The sequence below is a fragment of the Mesoplodon densirostris genome, chromosome 5 (genome assembly GCF_025265405.1).
Source record: "Mesoplodon densirostris isolate mMesDen1 chromosome 5, mMesDen1 primary haplotype, whole genome shotgun sequence".
Taxonomy (NCBI): Eukaryota; Metazoa; Chordata; class Mammalia; order Artiodactyla; family Ziphiidae; genus Mesoplodon; species Mesoplodon densirostris.
The window spans coordinates 101,839,761-101,857,203 of record NC_082665.1 but is presented as its reverse complement, the minus strand read 5'-3'; the positions used below and the strand labels follow the sequence as shown (position 1 = coordinate 101,857,203).

General features: G+C 36.3%; 1 protein-coding gene and 1 pseudogene across 1 annotated transcript in view; both read right to left on the bottom strand.

The window, feature by feature from the left end:
• Positions 1 to 17,443, bottom strand: part of PIK3CA (phosphatidylinositol-4,5-bisphosphate 3-kinase catalytic subunit alpha) — a 104,377-nt gene that overhangs the window by 42,495 nt on the left and 44,439 nt on the right. The gene's annotated exons all lie outside the window — the stretch shown is intronic.
• On the bottom strand, positions 6,243 to 6,341 carry LOC132491460 (U6 spliceosomal RNA; annotated as a pseudogene).

Here is a 17,443-nt window from a genome sequence, read left to right as displayed (position 1 = left end):
CTTGTATTTTCTAGATATATATGTCCCACAAATATAGAAGCTGCATAAATGTTTGTTGAATGACCAAAGGTTTTACAAACACCATTTTTTAATTTAACTGATACATTTAGCAAATGTTATCTGATTTCACTGACACATTTACAAATGTGTATCTATTTAGACATATGTTGACAAGATATTTTCTACCCTCATTCTCAGATAGGTCAACAGGAAAACATTCGTTTTGTGGCTAACTCAGTTGCCACCATTGCATCTCAGCTGCATCTATTTGCTCATTAACTAGAAAATAAACTTTTCTGTTTTTTTAAATAATTACAAATGAATCTTTAGTTTATTTAGAACAAGAGAACAAAAACTTGCCTCTACACTTACTACAGAAATAACATGATTTAAATCTCAATAATTCCACGGTCTGATTAATCTCTTTAATATTTATTTCCAGAGTTAATTACTTCCTTTCTTAATGTTACCCAGCCTCTTATATGTATTTCTATAATTATACCTTAATACATTACTATTATATTATCTACATCCATGTTTGACTTCATGATAGACTGTGAACTTTTCCAAGATAGGGTCTTTATTTGGGTGACTATAATCCTACAGCATAAATGAGTAAGTAGGAAAACTAATTTGTTGAAATCATCCCAGGGAAAATGTAACAAGGCCCTGAACAAAAGAGTGGTAGCAACAGTAATAAGCAAGAAAAGAGATAGACAAGATACCTTGTAAAGGAAAATCAAAAGCACTGAGAGACCAATTGGATTTAAGGGATAAGAAACCATTTTAAACAAATTTCACTTCAGTGGTTATGCATGGGAAGCAAGTGTCTTTCAGTACAATTATTCTGAGCCCCAGTTAGGGCCTCTAAAATTCTCTTCCTCTAAGTCACTGAGCTGTTGTTGGAGTGAGTCCAGACAGCTGTAATATACGCGAGCTCTGGAAGGATGCGTATTATCCATTTCTTTCAAAGTGCTGTCCTTCACTAACCTTTACAAGCAGATCATGAGAAAACAGATTTAACTCATTCTTTTAGTGATTCAGACAGACCTTAACAACTTCTGGTTGGAAAATCAAGTTCTCATGACTAGGATATAGAAAATTTAAATTCCTTTAGAAGGTGATGCACTTCATTTTCACTATTAAATTTGTAGTGCTATAAAAAAGGTGTTATGAAAATACATTTCAGAGATTTAATGCATTATATAACATAAGTGTTCCCTAACATGAGGTCCATAGATGGGCTTAGGAAGGGTCTTGCTAATGGATTTTTAAAATAACGACAATTAAGGTCTAGGTCAGCAATGTTTATACTGATGGGTTTTTTTAAAAAGTAAATTTATTTATTTATTTATTTTTGGCTGCGTTGGGTTTTCATTGCTGCATGCAGGCTTTCTCTAGTTGCAGAGAGCGGGGGGTACTCTTTGTTGTGGTGCGTGGGCTTCTCATTGCGGTGGCTTCTCTTGTTGCGGAGCATGGGCTTTAGGCATGCGGGCTTCAGTAGTTGTGGGACGCAGCCTCAGTAATTGTGGGACGCAGCCTCAGTAATTGTGGCTCTTGGGCTCAGTAGTTGTGACACGCAGGCTCAGCAGTTGTGGTTCGCGGGCTTTAGATTTCAGGCTCAGTAGTTGTGGCACACGGGCTTAGCTGCTCCACGGCATGTGGGATCTTCCCGGACCAGGGCTCAAACCCGTGTCCCCTGCATTGGCAGGTGGATTCTTAACCACTGAACCACCAGGGAAGTCCCTCTACTGACAGATTTTTGATTATCAATAAATGTGAACAAATGTGTAGCACAATCAAATGTGGTAAACAGGGACTTCCCTAATGGTCCAACAGTTAAGAATCCACCTTCCAATGCAGGGGACACAGGTTCGATCCCTGGTCGGGGAACTAAGATCCCACATGCCATGGGGCAACTAAGTCCGTGCTGCAACTACTGAGCCCGTGCACTCTAGAGCCTGCATGCCACAACTAGAAGAGAACCCTGAGCGCCACAACGAAGAGTTCACGTGCCGCAACTAAGACCCGCCGCAGCCAAATAAATAAATAAATAAACGCTTAACTAAAGAAAATGTGGTAAACAAACATAAGTCATTAATAAGGTGAAATACAGATTAATAAATATTTGATCTTAGATTATTAAATTATAATTTTCATATTTTATATAGATACATAAAGAAAACATACCAAATCTCAAAATATAGTCACTAATTTTCCCAATTTGAACTTATAAAAATTCAAATTTTACTGTGTGATAGGATAAATTAAAATTTCTTAAAATTTAAACTCAAAGGGGCCTAAATATTAAAAGAGTACAGTGTAAACTGGAAGGACAGGATTATGAAGTAAATATAGTTAAACAATGTGGAAAATACAATAAGAGCTCTTTCATAGTAGCACACAACTTAATAGGACAAATGATTCCACACTGACATAGTTTTCCAGAAAATATTTTTCTCATCTTTGTGAGGGAGTCAAGACAGATTATCACCGCTTCATGTAAAACAGGCAGCAGGCAGTCAGAAGTAAACTGTAAATCAGGTAACTCTAGAATTCCCATTTACTTAATGAGCAATACTTCAAATAAAAAATACATTAATAGTTTGCCTTGTTTTTCTATTTGTAGAAAAGAGTAGTAAATTCCAATTCTTTGATTCCTCTTTATTAACCAGGCCACCTTGTGACTAATAGCAAGCATTGGTAACACAGGTGGACACGGTTAAGGGTGCCTCCTTCTGCCCAAAGAAACGAACAACGCTAACCATTCCATAAAGAGAATCTAACCAGGTGACTTAAGCTTTAACATCTTAACACCTGTAACAAATGAATAACCAAGGGACCTGAAAACGTTTTAGAAACCTCTACGTTTTTTCAATTATGGTATTATTCAGTATTTAGTAGCATATATGAAAAGTCTTATTTTAATGGCAGAGCAGAAATGGTCTAACCTGAGGGTTTTGCTTTGGTTCAGATCACTGCTTGCTCCATCCCCTCAGCTCTGCTGACCCTATGAAGAACTCTGCAATTATTAAGACTTCCCCAGGAGAGGAAATTTCAGGCAGTTTCCTTATTTGCACAAAGTGGAAAAAAAAGTTACTACCTCATAGTGATGTTATAAGAATTAAATGAGATAATACGTGTAAAAAAATCCTTAGTATAGTGCTTGGAGCATAAAAATTCAATAAAGGTTCCCTCTCTCTTATCTATTGGATCAATGCTATCTAGATCCATGTGTCCAGAAAGGGACACAACTTTATTGTTTCAGGCCTATTGTAAGGAGATGAAAGATATTTTTTAAAATGATTTTAAAAAATATTTTTGATGCAGAATATTTTATTGATATATTTGATATCTGTACAGATGTCTCTGTCCTCATATTTGTATTTGTCTCTGTATTCTTACTGAAACATGAAATTCCTAAAGGATGAGGCCTGTGTCTGTTTAACTCAGTCCGTACATTCTCAGCAAAGCATAAGCATCAAATGGTCATCTAACATATTTCAATAATGATAAAACACAAGAAACATAAGACAAAAGCAGATGGAAATATAAAAATTCTTATTTTAGAATTATGCTATACATAATTTGTAAAATCTACTTTAAGTTTACACATGAGATTCTACTGGTTTTTCTCATTTAAAGAAAAAGGGGGAAAATTGCAATGAATAATAGAAATAAAAATTCAAAGTCATGGTAACAAGTATTTTTGGCTCTTTGGACTGAAAAAAAATAACGACCGGTGAGGAAAACCAAGAAGTAAAGGGGAATGAAATAGACCATACTACCGACTTTCTCTTCATGTTAAAATAAATGCCTTTTAGTCATATCTGGATTGACTGGAAATAAGCAGTGATGATCGATGATCTTTTTGGGCTAAAAACCAACAACAAAGCTCATGTACATTTAGTAAGATACTATTTAGTTCACGGAAGCAATACTTAAAGGAAACTTGGTATAATGTAAAGGGTAATTTTTTATTGAGAAAAAGATACTTTCCTTGAAAAAATGGTTACAAAGTAGTATCTTTTATATACGGAGAGAAACAACTCTATGATTTAACTCTGGCAGCTGTATTTACATTTAAGGGTCAAGAGTATACTTCAACACAACAGTGAAAACAGAAGCCTAATTATGCACCTGACTGCCTCCATGAAAATTTAACCAATATAAGATCAATGAAGAGAACAGCCCCGTAAGAAAGCATGGCCTACTACAAAGAAATGCAAAATATGGAGTTCTTGAAATGTTACTCCAATTTCCTGCTAAGCAAAAATTTTAGCTCCCATGGAAGATGAAGAGAAAAGGTCCTGAAAGCTTAATCTCTTAGAAGTCAAAGTTTATAACCAAACTTATTACTGATGATAACCAAAAAATAGGGCTCACAGTCCTTTCTAATTCCCCTTTACAAATGAGACTCATGTCCCATATATTTCAGAAAGAAAGTCTATTTACTACTATTTATTACTTGGAGTTATACAGATGATGCTAACTACACACTGCTCCTTTCTTGATTGATGGGTTCATTTTAAAAAGTATAAAAGGGATCTACTTTCCAAATTAAAGTCAGTATTAAAATTAATTCTCCCCTCTTTTTCTTTCAAAAGTCTGGGGGCTTCAAAAAACATAACTTCACTCTTTATTACACTAATGAAGCTAACACCTATCCGGGACTTGGATGTACTCTTTTGAAGAGACAAAAGAGTACATCATCCAGGGCCCATCTAGATAAATGCATTAAAGAGTTTAAGAATATCTTGAGTAAACATCTTAATTAAATTAAAACATCTAGAAAAAGGTAACACTAGCAATGTGTCTTCTAGCTCACTTGACTTGATTCTTTTAAAGACCTGTAATAAGTTGAAGGCAAGATGTTTCCATAAGTCATCAGGAATGAGAACTTCTCTTCCTGAAGTTTACAAATGGCTTTTCCTCTTTTATTTGTTTCTTTCTGGTTTAGCATAATGCCCTCATAAGCCTTTCCATGGCTTTGAATATCTCAACAGTCATCTTTCAAGCTCTCCTGCTACTATGGGTGAGGGCAGATGAACTTTTGGAAAACATTTGCTTCACACTGTTCTTTGTCTTTTCTTCTCTTTATCAAGAATGAACAGCTACCTTATTTCGTTATGTCATAGGATGAAGACATAATTTGGTCACTATTGGGACTTCTAGTCAATTACTATTCCTTCTGGTGGTACCTCTCTAGTGTCTAGATGTATTGAAACTTGTCTGCACCCCACTGATTAACCTTATGGTATTTCCTGACAATGATGAAAAGATGAGTCCTGCATAACAAGTCTTATGCTATCATTATAAACAAAGTGAAACTTGTGTCAGCTACAGATTTCTCAGTAGAATGAGTTGCTCTATCCTCCTTGTACAGAACAAGTAGTTAGTATCCATAGAGAAAGGAAAAAAACACCCTAAATACCAAAATAGTAAATTTTCACTCTAGTTTGATCCAATAAAGTTGGAGCTAGCAACTTTGACTAGGGGTACTAGCAGACATAATATATTCACCTAATTGCATCCAGATATATTTCATAGAAAGTCTCTTTACTTTGGTAGTATTATTTTCATTTTTGACCAACTTAACATTCCAAATTTTATAGATTGTACTATCTGCCACAAGGCCAAACTTATCTAGGAGAGAGAATGAGGGGCCAATCATAAAGCTTCATTATGGTCTACAGTTTCCAATGGATTTCTCTACTTCCTGAGTTTTATGCAGTGTCATTAAACTTAAGCTATGGTGTCTGTAACTATTATTACATACTACCACACACAAATAATGAACAAAGCATATATTTATATATCATTGCTGTAACTGGCTGCTGCAAGGACAATATTTTCAAAATTGAATGACAAGGTCTGGAATGTGCTGCAATGATCATTGTGGTGATTCTGGGAATACTCACAGGCTAAGGAGAAAGTACAACTGGACTCCACCAATTTCCTTTATGGCAGGAAAACAGCCTGCTGGTGAGTCAAATGAAAACATTAACTTAAAAATATGGAGTACTTCTTTTTTTTTTTTTTTTTTTTTTTTTTTTTGTTGTACGCGGGCCTCTCACTGTTGTGGCCTCCCCCATTGCGGAGCACAGGCTCCGGACGCACAGGCCCAGCGGCCATGGCTCACGGGCCCAGCCGCTCCGCGGAATGTGGGATCTTCCCAGACCGGGGCACGAACCTGTATCCCCTGCATCGGCAGGCGGACTCTCAACCACTGCGCCACCAGGGAAGCCCTGGAGTACTTCTTGAATGTGTGTATCAGCCTTACACAGGAACCATGCTAGTCTTCTGTTGTCATTCTAATTTTAGTATATTTTCTGTGGAAACAGGTACTATCCAATGAACTTTTACTAAAAATACTAGAAGGGCCTTACCTTTAGTTTCATTCATCCTAAGGCATAGTCCCCAATGGCTGTATAACAAAATTAAGCATCAGTATAATACAGTGTCATGAAAATATATTTTAGTTTTTAATTTAGATTAGACTGCGGAAATCTGGCCGAAGATGTACTGCACAACCTTGGTTATCATATCAATACATAGGTCCCTGACATTTTTGTCTAGTTATTTTATCTACCCTTGCTATTAACCTTTTGTCCCAATATCACAGTCTCACCCTTTTCCTTGAACTGGTTACCTTTCTTAGAGGCCATTATAGTAATCTCTTCAAGTATTCTTTCTTTTATGTCATATCTATTGATATATTACTGGCATTCTATGAATAGATACAAAGCATAGAATGCATAGGGCACTCACATTTTACTTCATTAAATTTCACTTAAGATGATCATATAATGTCTATTTTTAATCTGGTTATTTCACATGCCAAATTTATTGGCCAAAACAAGCAGTCCCTAGTTTTACTGAACTTAATCAAATAAACCTATAGAGAGCTACTTGAAAATATGTTCCATTTTCTTCAAACTATACTCTAATAAATGTAAGATATTGTATTATTTGTTCAATGAGTGCCACCCAAGTCTATCTACAGGTAACAATACAGTTCAAGAGGGATGCTACAACACTGGATGAAAGACATGAAATACTGTAGAAACTTGATTTAAAATTTTTGCTTTTTTCAATGATAAAGACCAAACAGTAATATTATATTCTGATGTAACACCTTGCCATCTGCTCCATTTTCTGGCAATAACAGAATATTTAGTATTATACAAGTAATAGTGAAAAACTCCCCTGCAAGCAATTATTGACCAAATTTAATAGTGATTTATCATACTTCAGTATTTGATATCTGGTAAAAAGGGCTACTTCACTAAAGCAAAATTTGGAGTAATACAGGATAGCTGTCTGGCAAGCAAAGGAATACAGATCTCCCAGAAGTGCAATCAGAGATAGGGTAGCTTAACTGCAGCACAAACATCACCTGGTCAAGATGTGAAGAGAAGCAGTCCTACGAATGATGACAACACCAATGTGGAGTCATGTAAGCATAGATATTTTTTTAAAAACTCAATTTTTTAGCCAACACAATATGGGTAAGATACTTTAGAATCCATTTAATGATGGAAGAGAAATATTAGTAGATGGGTTTCACTTTGCCTTTTCAAACACTTACTATTCATGTATACTTGATATAGTACAATGTACCAAGTATCTGGGAAATCATGGTTATCATACCTTAACATGAGAGCAATGAGAATGACAAACTAAAATTGGGTGTAACTGTGTATAAACAGCAAAATAAGTGATCAGTAAGTAGAATATTTCCATTTTATCCATTGCTGCTTAATATGTCATCAGTTGACCACCTAAGGCATAAAGTTAAACAATAAATTACCTATAATTCAATAAGTTAAAGTGCTTCTTTAATATGTATCAACTGACAAAACTTTAAAACTGGTTACTGAATGTAAGTCATTAAATTATTATCCCTACAACTGCTTCACACATTATGATTCATTAGTTAATTTTGCTGAAATTAAAATAAATGCACAGAGGGAGCCATAAGAAAGTTTGAAAAAGCGAACTTAAAGAGCTAAAATTCTAAACCTTCACTAGGGAGTAGTACCTCAAGGAAGAGAATGATTGCAAAGATTAAAGTGAAGAGATACGGGACAGTTCCTAGGTTGAAGAGAGACACTGTGGGGGTCATTAACAGAGACTTTTGTGTATGTGCTCAGTAATGGTTATTACAGTAATGGACACATTGGAGAATCCTGATGTGGTGAAAATTCATCATGAGAGCTTCTATTACGGCACATAAAGAGCACGTTTAAACCTCTATTTCTTAAATTGCAAGATTAAGGTTAAACTAAAACTGGAACATAAACTTTTAACTTATCTAGTCAATACTAATAATCTCTATTATTTGATAGTTGCTTTATGGTCTATGTGATTATAATTTGATACTCTCATACCAATTTTGAGTCATATAAGAAAAGAATGCACAGAAGAAAATAAAGTATCTCCACTGTCACTACTGGAAGTCAGAAATTTACCTTCTGTCACAAAGTCTTTAAAATAATGAAGTATTTTTTTAAAAAAAGATAAAAGTATGTTCTATTTTTATTGCAGAATCAACAAAATCATGATAACTAGCTTATTAGTTTTTATTTTTAATCGACTTTTACATCTCTAGGAATCAGCTAATTAAAGCCTGTGCTTGGTTCCTTTGTTACAACTGGCCTTACAATACTAGTGTTCTTACCCATCACTAGTCTACTCACAATAGTATCATTAACACTAAGATCCAAATAACAGTGCTGTATTTATGACTGCACTTTAGTTTCCACAAAAGCAAAACTCTGAGAAGAGCATGAGTCATTATCCCCAGGGTAAAAAAAAAAAATGTTTCTTTGGTCAGAATATGAAACTTATTACTGAAACTAGTAATTTAGCCTAGAAATTCATTTTCTGAATAAAAGGAACAGAATGTTTCTTTTCTCTATTAGAACACTCCAAAACTAGCACAGCTGTCCATCTGTCTGCTTTTACTACTCTCCATAACTGCTGTGTGGTGACAGAAAAACAACCTTTACTCTAACTATTTTCAATACTGTTCTTTTGTTCTTCTGTCCTGTCAGGATGTCATTTTCCCAGGACAAAATACAGACACATACACACATGTGTTCACTCACACATTCTCTACTTCTCTCTCGCTATTTGAGCATCTATTACAAAGTCACTACAATACAGTATACATAGAGAACATCCTAAAAGTGGATATTCCTACAGTGGTAAATGTCAAAAAGTTCTCAGGTTCATATGTTATATCTCATGTTAAAATACCTTCAAAATTAAAAAATTAAAATTACAAAGGTAAGGAACTATTAATATTATAAATGATTTAAAGTTTTTCCCCAAAGTTTCCTCAATAAAAAGTCAAAATCATCTTTCTGTGATATTTTTCTGGCCTCCTTTAATTGCTTCTTTTGTTGGTACCTCTTACTCTGCTTATTAGTCAAATGTGGGGATTTTTCATGACATCACCACTCTCTCAATCTCCAAGGTTAGAACCTTTGGAATTCTCAACTCCTCTTGCATGACGTCACTTCCACCCACTAAAATGCCCTCAAATTCATCTTTTTTTTTTTTTTTTGGCCATCTTCTCTATCACTATTAGGCCTTAAAGAATTCTCACATGGAACAACGACTTGTTTATAATTCAACGAGCATTCATTAAGCAATTGCTTTCTATAAGATGAAATGAAAAGGATTTCTGACAGGTACAGAGGGCACAGCAGGTTAAGTAGGCAGTATAAACTAAGGCAAAAAGCCCTGAAAGCATACACTATTTAATTTTTCCCCTTCCCAATTCATTATCCACAGTGTCACTAGAAGTGGCTACCTAAAACACACATCTAATTATACCGTTACTCAATTAAAATAATATGATGAATCTCTAGTATCTATAAAATATAGCTGAAACTCAAAGCCTCATGAACCATCACAACCATGGTCTGCCTTTACTCTCCCCCTCCTGACCCACACTCCAAACTCTAATCCTATTGGATCAATCTTTTATCTTCAGTCTTCTTTGCATTTGTAAATAGGGTCCATGATCTTTCTTCAATCTCCATTCCTATTCATTGCCATTTCAATCATTCTTTAAATTCAACCCAAATGCCTTCCCTCTAGTCCCTCACAGTCTCATTAAACTTGACTTTCAATTCCAGATGAACTTTAGAATCATTTTTTAAAGTTCAAAAACAGCTCAAAGTAAAACTTGGTCATATTTTGATTAAGAACACCTGATTTATGCTGAGATAGAACTGACATTTTTACAAAATAATCTTCCTATTCAAGTATGTATTTCCACATCTAGTTTTCAATGTTCCTCAGTAGTTATTTTTAAATTGAATTATAATTAACATACGATGAACTGCTTATATCGTAAATGTTGTTTGATGATTTTTAATAGCTTTTTACGCCTGTGTAACCACCACACAAGATACAGAACATTTCTATTACCCCAGAATGTCCTCTCATGCTCTTTTCCAATTAACTTCTCTCTATGCCCCAATCACATTTTGACTTCTGTATTAGTATTTCTGGTTCTTGACTTCATGTAAATCAAATCACACAGTATATACTCTTTTGTATTTGGCTTCCTTTCCTTCATTATTTTTTTTCTTTCTTTTTTTTTTTTTTTTCTTTTTGCTGTATGCGGGCCTCTCACTGTTGTGGCCTCTCCCGTTGCGGAGCACAGGCTCCGGATGCGCAGGCCCAGCGGCCATGGCTCACGGGCCCAGCCGCTCCGCGGCATATGGGATCCTCCCAGACCGGGGCACGAACCCGTATCCCCTGCATCGGCAGGCGGACTCTTAACCACTGCGCCACCAGGGAGGCCCTCCTTCATTATTTTTGAGATTTATCCATGTTGTTAATGTATCACTAATCAGTTCCTTTAAATCACCAAGTAGCATTCCAAAATATACTACAACTTGTTTATCTATTCTCCAGTTGTTGGAGCTATTCCCAGTTTTGGCTATGGACGTTCTTACATCAGTTTTTATTGTTTTTGTTTTAGTGGACATATAATTTTATTTCTCTTGGTGAATACTTAGGAGTGAAATGCTGGGTTCTACAGAGTATAGACTGACTGCTTATCCTTAAAAAGTTCTTCTTGCAAAGCTAGCCCTTGGTTAGTGTCTGGGAATTTGGATGTTGGATACTGGGAGGATTCCCACCCCCTAACTGATAAGAGTGGCTCACTGTACCTGAACTGTTCATTGGAAACAATATGGTTTATGTCTAATGCCTGCTTTCCTTCTGAAATTTGGGTATGTGCTGGGCAGAGGGATCAGCCTCTAAAGCTATACTTGTGCAGCACTGAATCTCTAACAAGCTTTCCTGATTGGCTACATTTCACATGTTGTCACAACTCCTTGCTGGGGAAATTAAATGTACCTTGCATGACTATACTGGGAGAGGACCCTTGGAAGCTTGCACCTGGTCTCCCCTGGGTTTCTCCCAACGAACCTTTTCCGTTTGCTGATTGAGCTTTGTATCCTTTGCTGTAATAAATCACAGCAATGAGTACGACTACATGCTGAGTCCTGTGAGTCCTCCTAGCAAACCATCGAACCTGGTCTTAGTAAACTCCTGACACATAAGGTAAATGTTATGTTTAACTTTATAAGAAACTGTCTACCACTTCTCCAAAGTGGTTGATCATTTTGTATTCCACCAGCAATAAAAGAGAGTTCCAGCTGCCCTACATCCTCATAACTATTTAGTGGTATCAGCTTTTAATTTTAGCTATTCTACTGGGTAGGTAGTGATAGCTCTACAAATTAAAACACTATTGTTTTAATTTGCATTTACTAATGACTAATGATGTTGAAAATCTTTTCATGTGTTATTGGCCATTTGTATATCTTCTGTGAAATGTCTATTTGTGTCTTTTACCCATTTTTACTTAGTAGTTGATTTTTTTTTTTTTTTTTTTTGCAGTACGCGGGCCTCTCACTGTTGTGGCCTCTCCTGTTGCGGAGCACAGGCTCCGGACGCACAGGATCAGCAGCCATGGCTCACGGGCCTAGCACTCCGCGGCATGTGGGATCTTCCTGGACCGGGGCACGAACCCGTGTCCCCTGCATCAGCAGGCGGACTCTCAACCACTGCGCCACCAGGGAAGCACCATGTGGTTGATTTTTTTAAATGTTGATTTCAGGTTCTTTATATATTCTGGAAATAAGTTTTTTGTCACTTATAAGTACTAAGAATATTTTTTTTGATTCTGTGGCATGTCTACTCATCTTCCTGTTGTCTTTTTTTGCAGTACGCAGGCCTCTCACTGTTGTGGCCTCTCCCGTTGCGGAGCACAGGCTCCGGACGCACAGGCCCAGCGGCCACGGCTCACGGGCCCAGCCGCTCTGCGGTACGCGGGATCCTCCCAGACCGGGGCACGAACCTGTGTCCCCTGCATCAGCAGGCAGACCCTCAACCACTGCGCCACCACTGAAGCCCCATCCCTGTTGTCTTTTGATGAGCAAAAAATGTTAACTTTGATAGTCCTATTTCTCTATTTTCTTTTATGATTAGTGCTTTTTGTATCCTGTCCAAGAAATTTTTGCCTTCTCAGTAGAATTTTAAAATATTTCTTTATGTAAGTTCTGTTACGGCTTATTAACAGGTAAGTGTTACAGATAACAGATAACTGTTTGCAGATAAGTGATCTTTTTGTTAATTTTGTGAATGGGTTCTTCTTTTCCATTATATAATTGGTTATTGTTCATATAAAGGAAAACTATGATTTATATATTAATGCTACAATACCGAAAAGTCATACAGAAAAAGATAGAGAAATATGACTAAAAAGTCAAAGATTTTTTGGCAAAAGTACCATAAACCAAATTGTAAGACCACTGGCAAACTGGGAAGACATATTTGCAAAATATATGACAAAGGGCTAATTTTTGTGTGTGTGTGTGATTTACAAATAGCTCAGACAGGGGGAGAAAAAGGGTAAGTCAAGTAAGGAATATTAAGTTTAACTGTCTATAGATAATAAGCAAGCCAATTCTCACAGAACCTCAGAAAGGTTCAGGACCAGGGAGGGGCGGAGTCAAGATGGCAGTGTGGAAAGACGCAGAGTTCACATCTCCCCACAACTAGGGCGCCTACTGGATGCTGGTGGGGGACCCCGACGCCCAAGGAGATAGGAAGAAACCCCAAGCAAACCACCCCACGCAGCCTGTGGGATCTTGGTTCACAAGCCAGTGGTCAGGCCGAAGCTCCTGCAGTGGGAGCTCCGAGTCTGAACCACTGGACTAACAGAGAACCTCAGACCCCAGGGAATAGTCATCGGAGTGAGGTCTCCTGGAGGTCCTCATCTCAGCACCAAGACCCAGCTATACCCAACAGCCTACGAACTGCAGTGTTGTAAGCCTCAGGCCAAACAACCAGTAAGACAGGAACACAATCCCACTCATTAAAAAAAGGAAAAAAAAGTGAGATGGCAAAAAAGTATGTCACAGGTGAAGGAACAGGGTAAAAACCTACAAGACCAAATAAATGAAGAGGAAATAGGCAATCTACCTGAAAAAGAATTCAGAGTAATGAGAGTAAAGATGATCCAGAATCTCGGAAATAGAATGGAGGCATGGATTGAGAAAATACAAAAAATGTTTAACAAAGATCTAGAAGAACTAAAGAACAAAGAGACAGAGATGAACAATACAATAACTGCAATGAAAAACGCATTAGAAGGAATCAATAACATAATTAATGAGACAGAAGAATGAATAAGTGAGCTGGAAGACAAAATGGTGGAAATAACTGTAGAAGAGCAGAATAAAGAAAAAAGAATGAAAAGAATTGAAGACAATCTCAGAGACCTATGGGACAACACTAAATGCACCAACATTCGAATTATAGGGGTCCTGGAAGCAGAAGAGAAAAAAGAAGGGGTCTGAGAAAATATTTGAACAGATTATAGTGGAAAACTCTAACACGGGAAAGGAAAGAGTCACCCAAGTCCAGGAAGCACAGAGTCCCATACAGGATAAACCCTATGAGAAACACACAAAGACACATATTAATCAAACTAACAAAAATTAAATTCCAAGAAAAAATATTAAAAGCAGCAAGGGAAAAGCAAAAAATAACATACAAAGGAATCCCCATAAGGTTATCAGCTGATTTTTCAGCAGAAACTCTGCAGGCCAGAAGGGAGTCGCAGGATATACTTAAAGTGATGAAAGAGAAAAACCTACAACCAAGATTACTCTACTTAGCAAGGAGCTCATTCAGATTCGAAGGAGAAATCAAAAGCTTTTCAGACAAACAAAAGCGAAGAGAATTCAGCACCACCAAATCAGCTTTACAACAAATGCTAAAGAAACTTCTCTAGGCGAGAAACACAAGAGAAGAAAAAGACCCCCACAAAAAAAAAACAAAAACAAAACAATTAAGAAAATGGTAATAGGAACATACATGTTGATAATAACCTTGAATGTAAATGGATTAAATGCCACAACCAAAAGACACAGACTGGGGGAATGGATACAAAAATAAGACCCATATATATACTGTCTACAAGAGACCCACTTCAGACCTAGGGACACATACAGACTGAAATGAAGGGATGGAAAAAGATATTTCATGCAAATGGAAATCAAGAGAGCTAGAGTAGCAATAGTCATATCAGATAAAATAAACTTTCAAATAAAGACTGTTACAAAAGATAAGGAAGGACACTACATAATGATCAAGGCATCAATCCAAGAAGAAGAGATAACAATTACAAATGTTTATGCACCCAACATAGGAGCACCTCAATACATAAGGCAAATGCTAACAAACATGAAAGGGGAAATCAACAGTAACCCAATCATAGTAGGGGGCTTTAACACCCCACTTACACCAATGGACAGATCATCCAAACAGAAAATAATAAGGAAACACAAGCTTTAAATGACACAATAGACCAGATAGATTTAATTGATATTTATAGAACATTCCACCTGAAAGTGGCAGAATACACTTTCTTCTCAAGTGCACATTCTCCAGGATAGATCACATCTTGGGTCACAAATCAAGCCTCAGAAAATTTAAGAAAATTGGAATTGTATCAAGCATCTTTTCTGACCACAACGTTATGAGATTGGAAATCAATTACAGGAAAAAAAACCTGTAAAAAACACAAATACATGGAGGCTAAACAGTGTGCTACTAAATAACCAAGAGATCACTGAAGAAATCAAAGAAATTTAAAAAATACATAGAAACAAATGACAAGGAAAACACAACGACCCAAAACCTATGTGATACAGCAAAAGCAGTTCTAAGCGGGAAGTTTACAGCAATCAATCTCACCTCAAGAAACAAGAAAAACCTCAAAAAAACAATCTAACCCTACACCTAAAGCAACTAGAGAAAGAAGAACAAAGAAAACCCAAAGTCAGTAGAAGGAAAAATATCATAAAGATCAGAGCAGAAATAAATGCAATAGTAATGAAGAAAACAACAGCAAAGGTCAATAATAAAATTAAAAGCTGTTTTTTTGAGAAGATACACAAAACTGGTAAACCCTTATCCAGACTCATCAAGAAAAAAAGGGAGAGGACGCAAATCAATAAAATTAGAAATGAAAAAGGAGAAATCACAACTGACACCACAGAAATACAAAGGATTATAAGAAACTACCACAAACAACTATATGCCAATAAAATGGCAACCACAAAGAAAAGGACAAATCTTGGAAAGTTACAATTTTCCAAGACTGAACCAGGAAGAAGTAGAAAATATAAACAGGCCTATCACAAGTAATGAAATTGAAACTGTAATTTAAAATCTTCCAACAAACCGAAGTCCAGGACCAGATGGCTTAACAGGCGAATTCTATCAACCATTTCGAGAAGAGTTAACACCCATCCTTCTCAAGCTCTTCCAAAAAACTGCAGAGGAAAGAACACTCCCAAATTCATTCTATGAAGCCACCATCACCCTGATACCAAAACCAGAAAAAAAATCACAAAAAAAGAAAATTATAGACCCATATCACTGATGAACATAGATGCAAAATTCCTGAACAAAATAATAGCAAACAGAATCCAACAGCATATTAAAAGGATCATACAGCATGATAAAGTGGGGTTTATCCCAGGGATGCAAGCATTCTTCAGTACACACAAATCAATAAATGTGATACACCACATTAACAAATTAAGGAATAGAAACCATATATGATTATCTCAATAGACACAGAAAAAGCTTTTGACAAAATTCAACACCCATTTATGATAAAAACTCTCCAGAAGTTGGGCATAGAGAGAACCTACCTCAACATAATAAAGGCCATATATGACAAACCCACAGCAAACATCATACTCAATGGTGAAAAACTGAAAGCATTTCCACTAAAATCAGGAACAAGACAAGGATGTCCACTCTCGCCACTCTTATTCAACATATTTCTGGAAGTCCTAGCCATGGCAATCAGAGAAAAAAAAATAAAAGGAATACAAATTGGAAAAGAAGAAGTAAAACTGTCCTGTTTGCAAATGACATGATACTTTACATAGAAATTCCTAAAGATGCCACCAGAAAACTACTAGACCTAATCAATGAATTTGGTACGGTTGCAAGATTCAAAATTAATGCCAGGAATCTCTGGCATTCCTATACACTAAAAACAAAAAATAAGAAATAGAAATTATGGAAACAATCCCATTTACCATCGCAACAAAAAGAATAAAATACCTAGGAATAAACCTACCTAAGGAGGCGAAAGACTTGTACTCAGAAAACTATAAAACACTGATGAAAGAAAGCAAAGATGATATAAACAGGTGGAGAAATATACCATGTTATTGGATTGGAAGAATCAATACTGTGAAAATGACTATACTACCCAAAGCAATCTACAGATTCAATACAATCCCTATCAAGCTACCAATGACATTCTTCACAGAATTACAACAAAAAATTTTACAATTCATATGGAAACACAAAAGACCCCAAATAGCCAAAGCAATCTTGAGAAAGAAAAATGGAGCTGGAGGAATCAGGCTCCCCAACTTCAAACTATACTACAAAGCTACAGTAATCAAGACAGTATGGTACTGGCACAAAAACAGAAATACAGATCAATGGTACAGGATAGAAAACCCAGAGGTAAACCCACACACATATGGTGACCTAATTTATGACAAAGGAGGCAAGAACATACAATGCAGAAAAGACAGCCTCTTCAATAAGTGGTGCTGGGCAAACTGGACAGCTACATGTAAATGAATGAAATCAGAAGACTCTCTAACACCATACACAAAAATAAACTCAAAATGGATTAAAGACCTAAATGTAAGACCAGATACTATAAAACTCTTAGAGGAAAAACACTCTTTGACATAAACCACAGCAAGATCTTTTTTGACCCACCTCCTAGAGTACTGGAAATAAAACAAAAAGAAACAAATGAGACCTAATTAAACTTAAAAGCTTTGGCACAGCAAAGGAAACC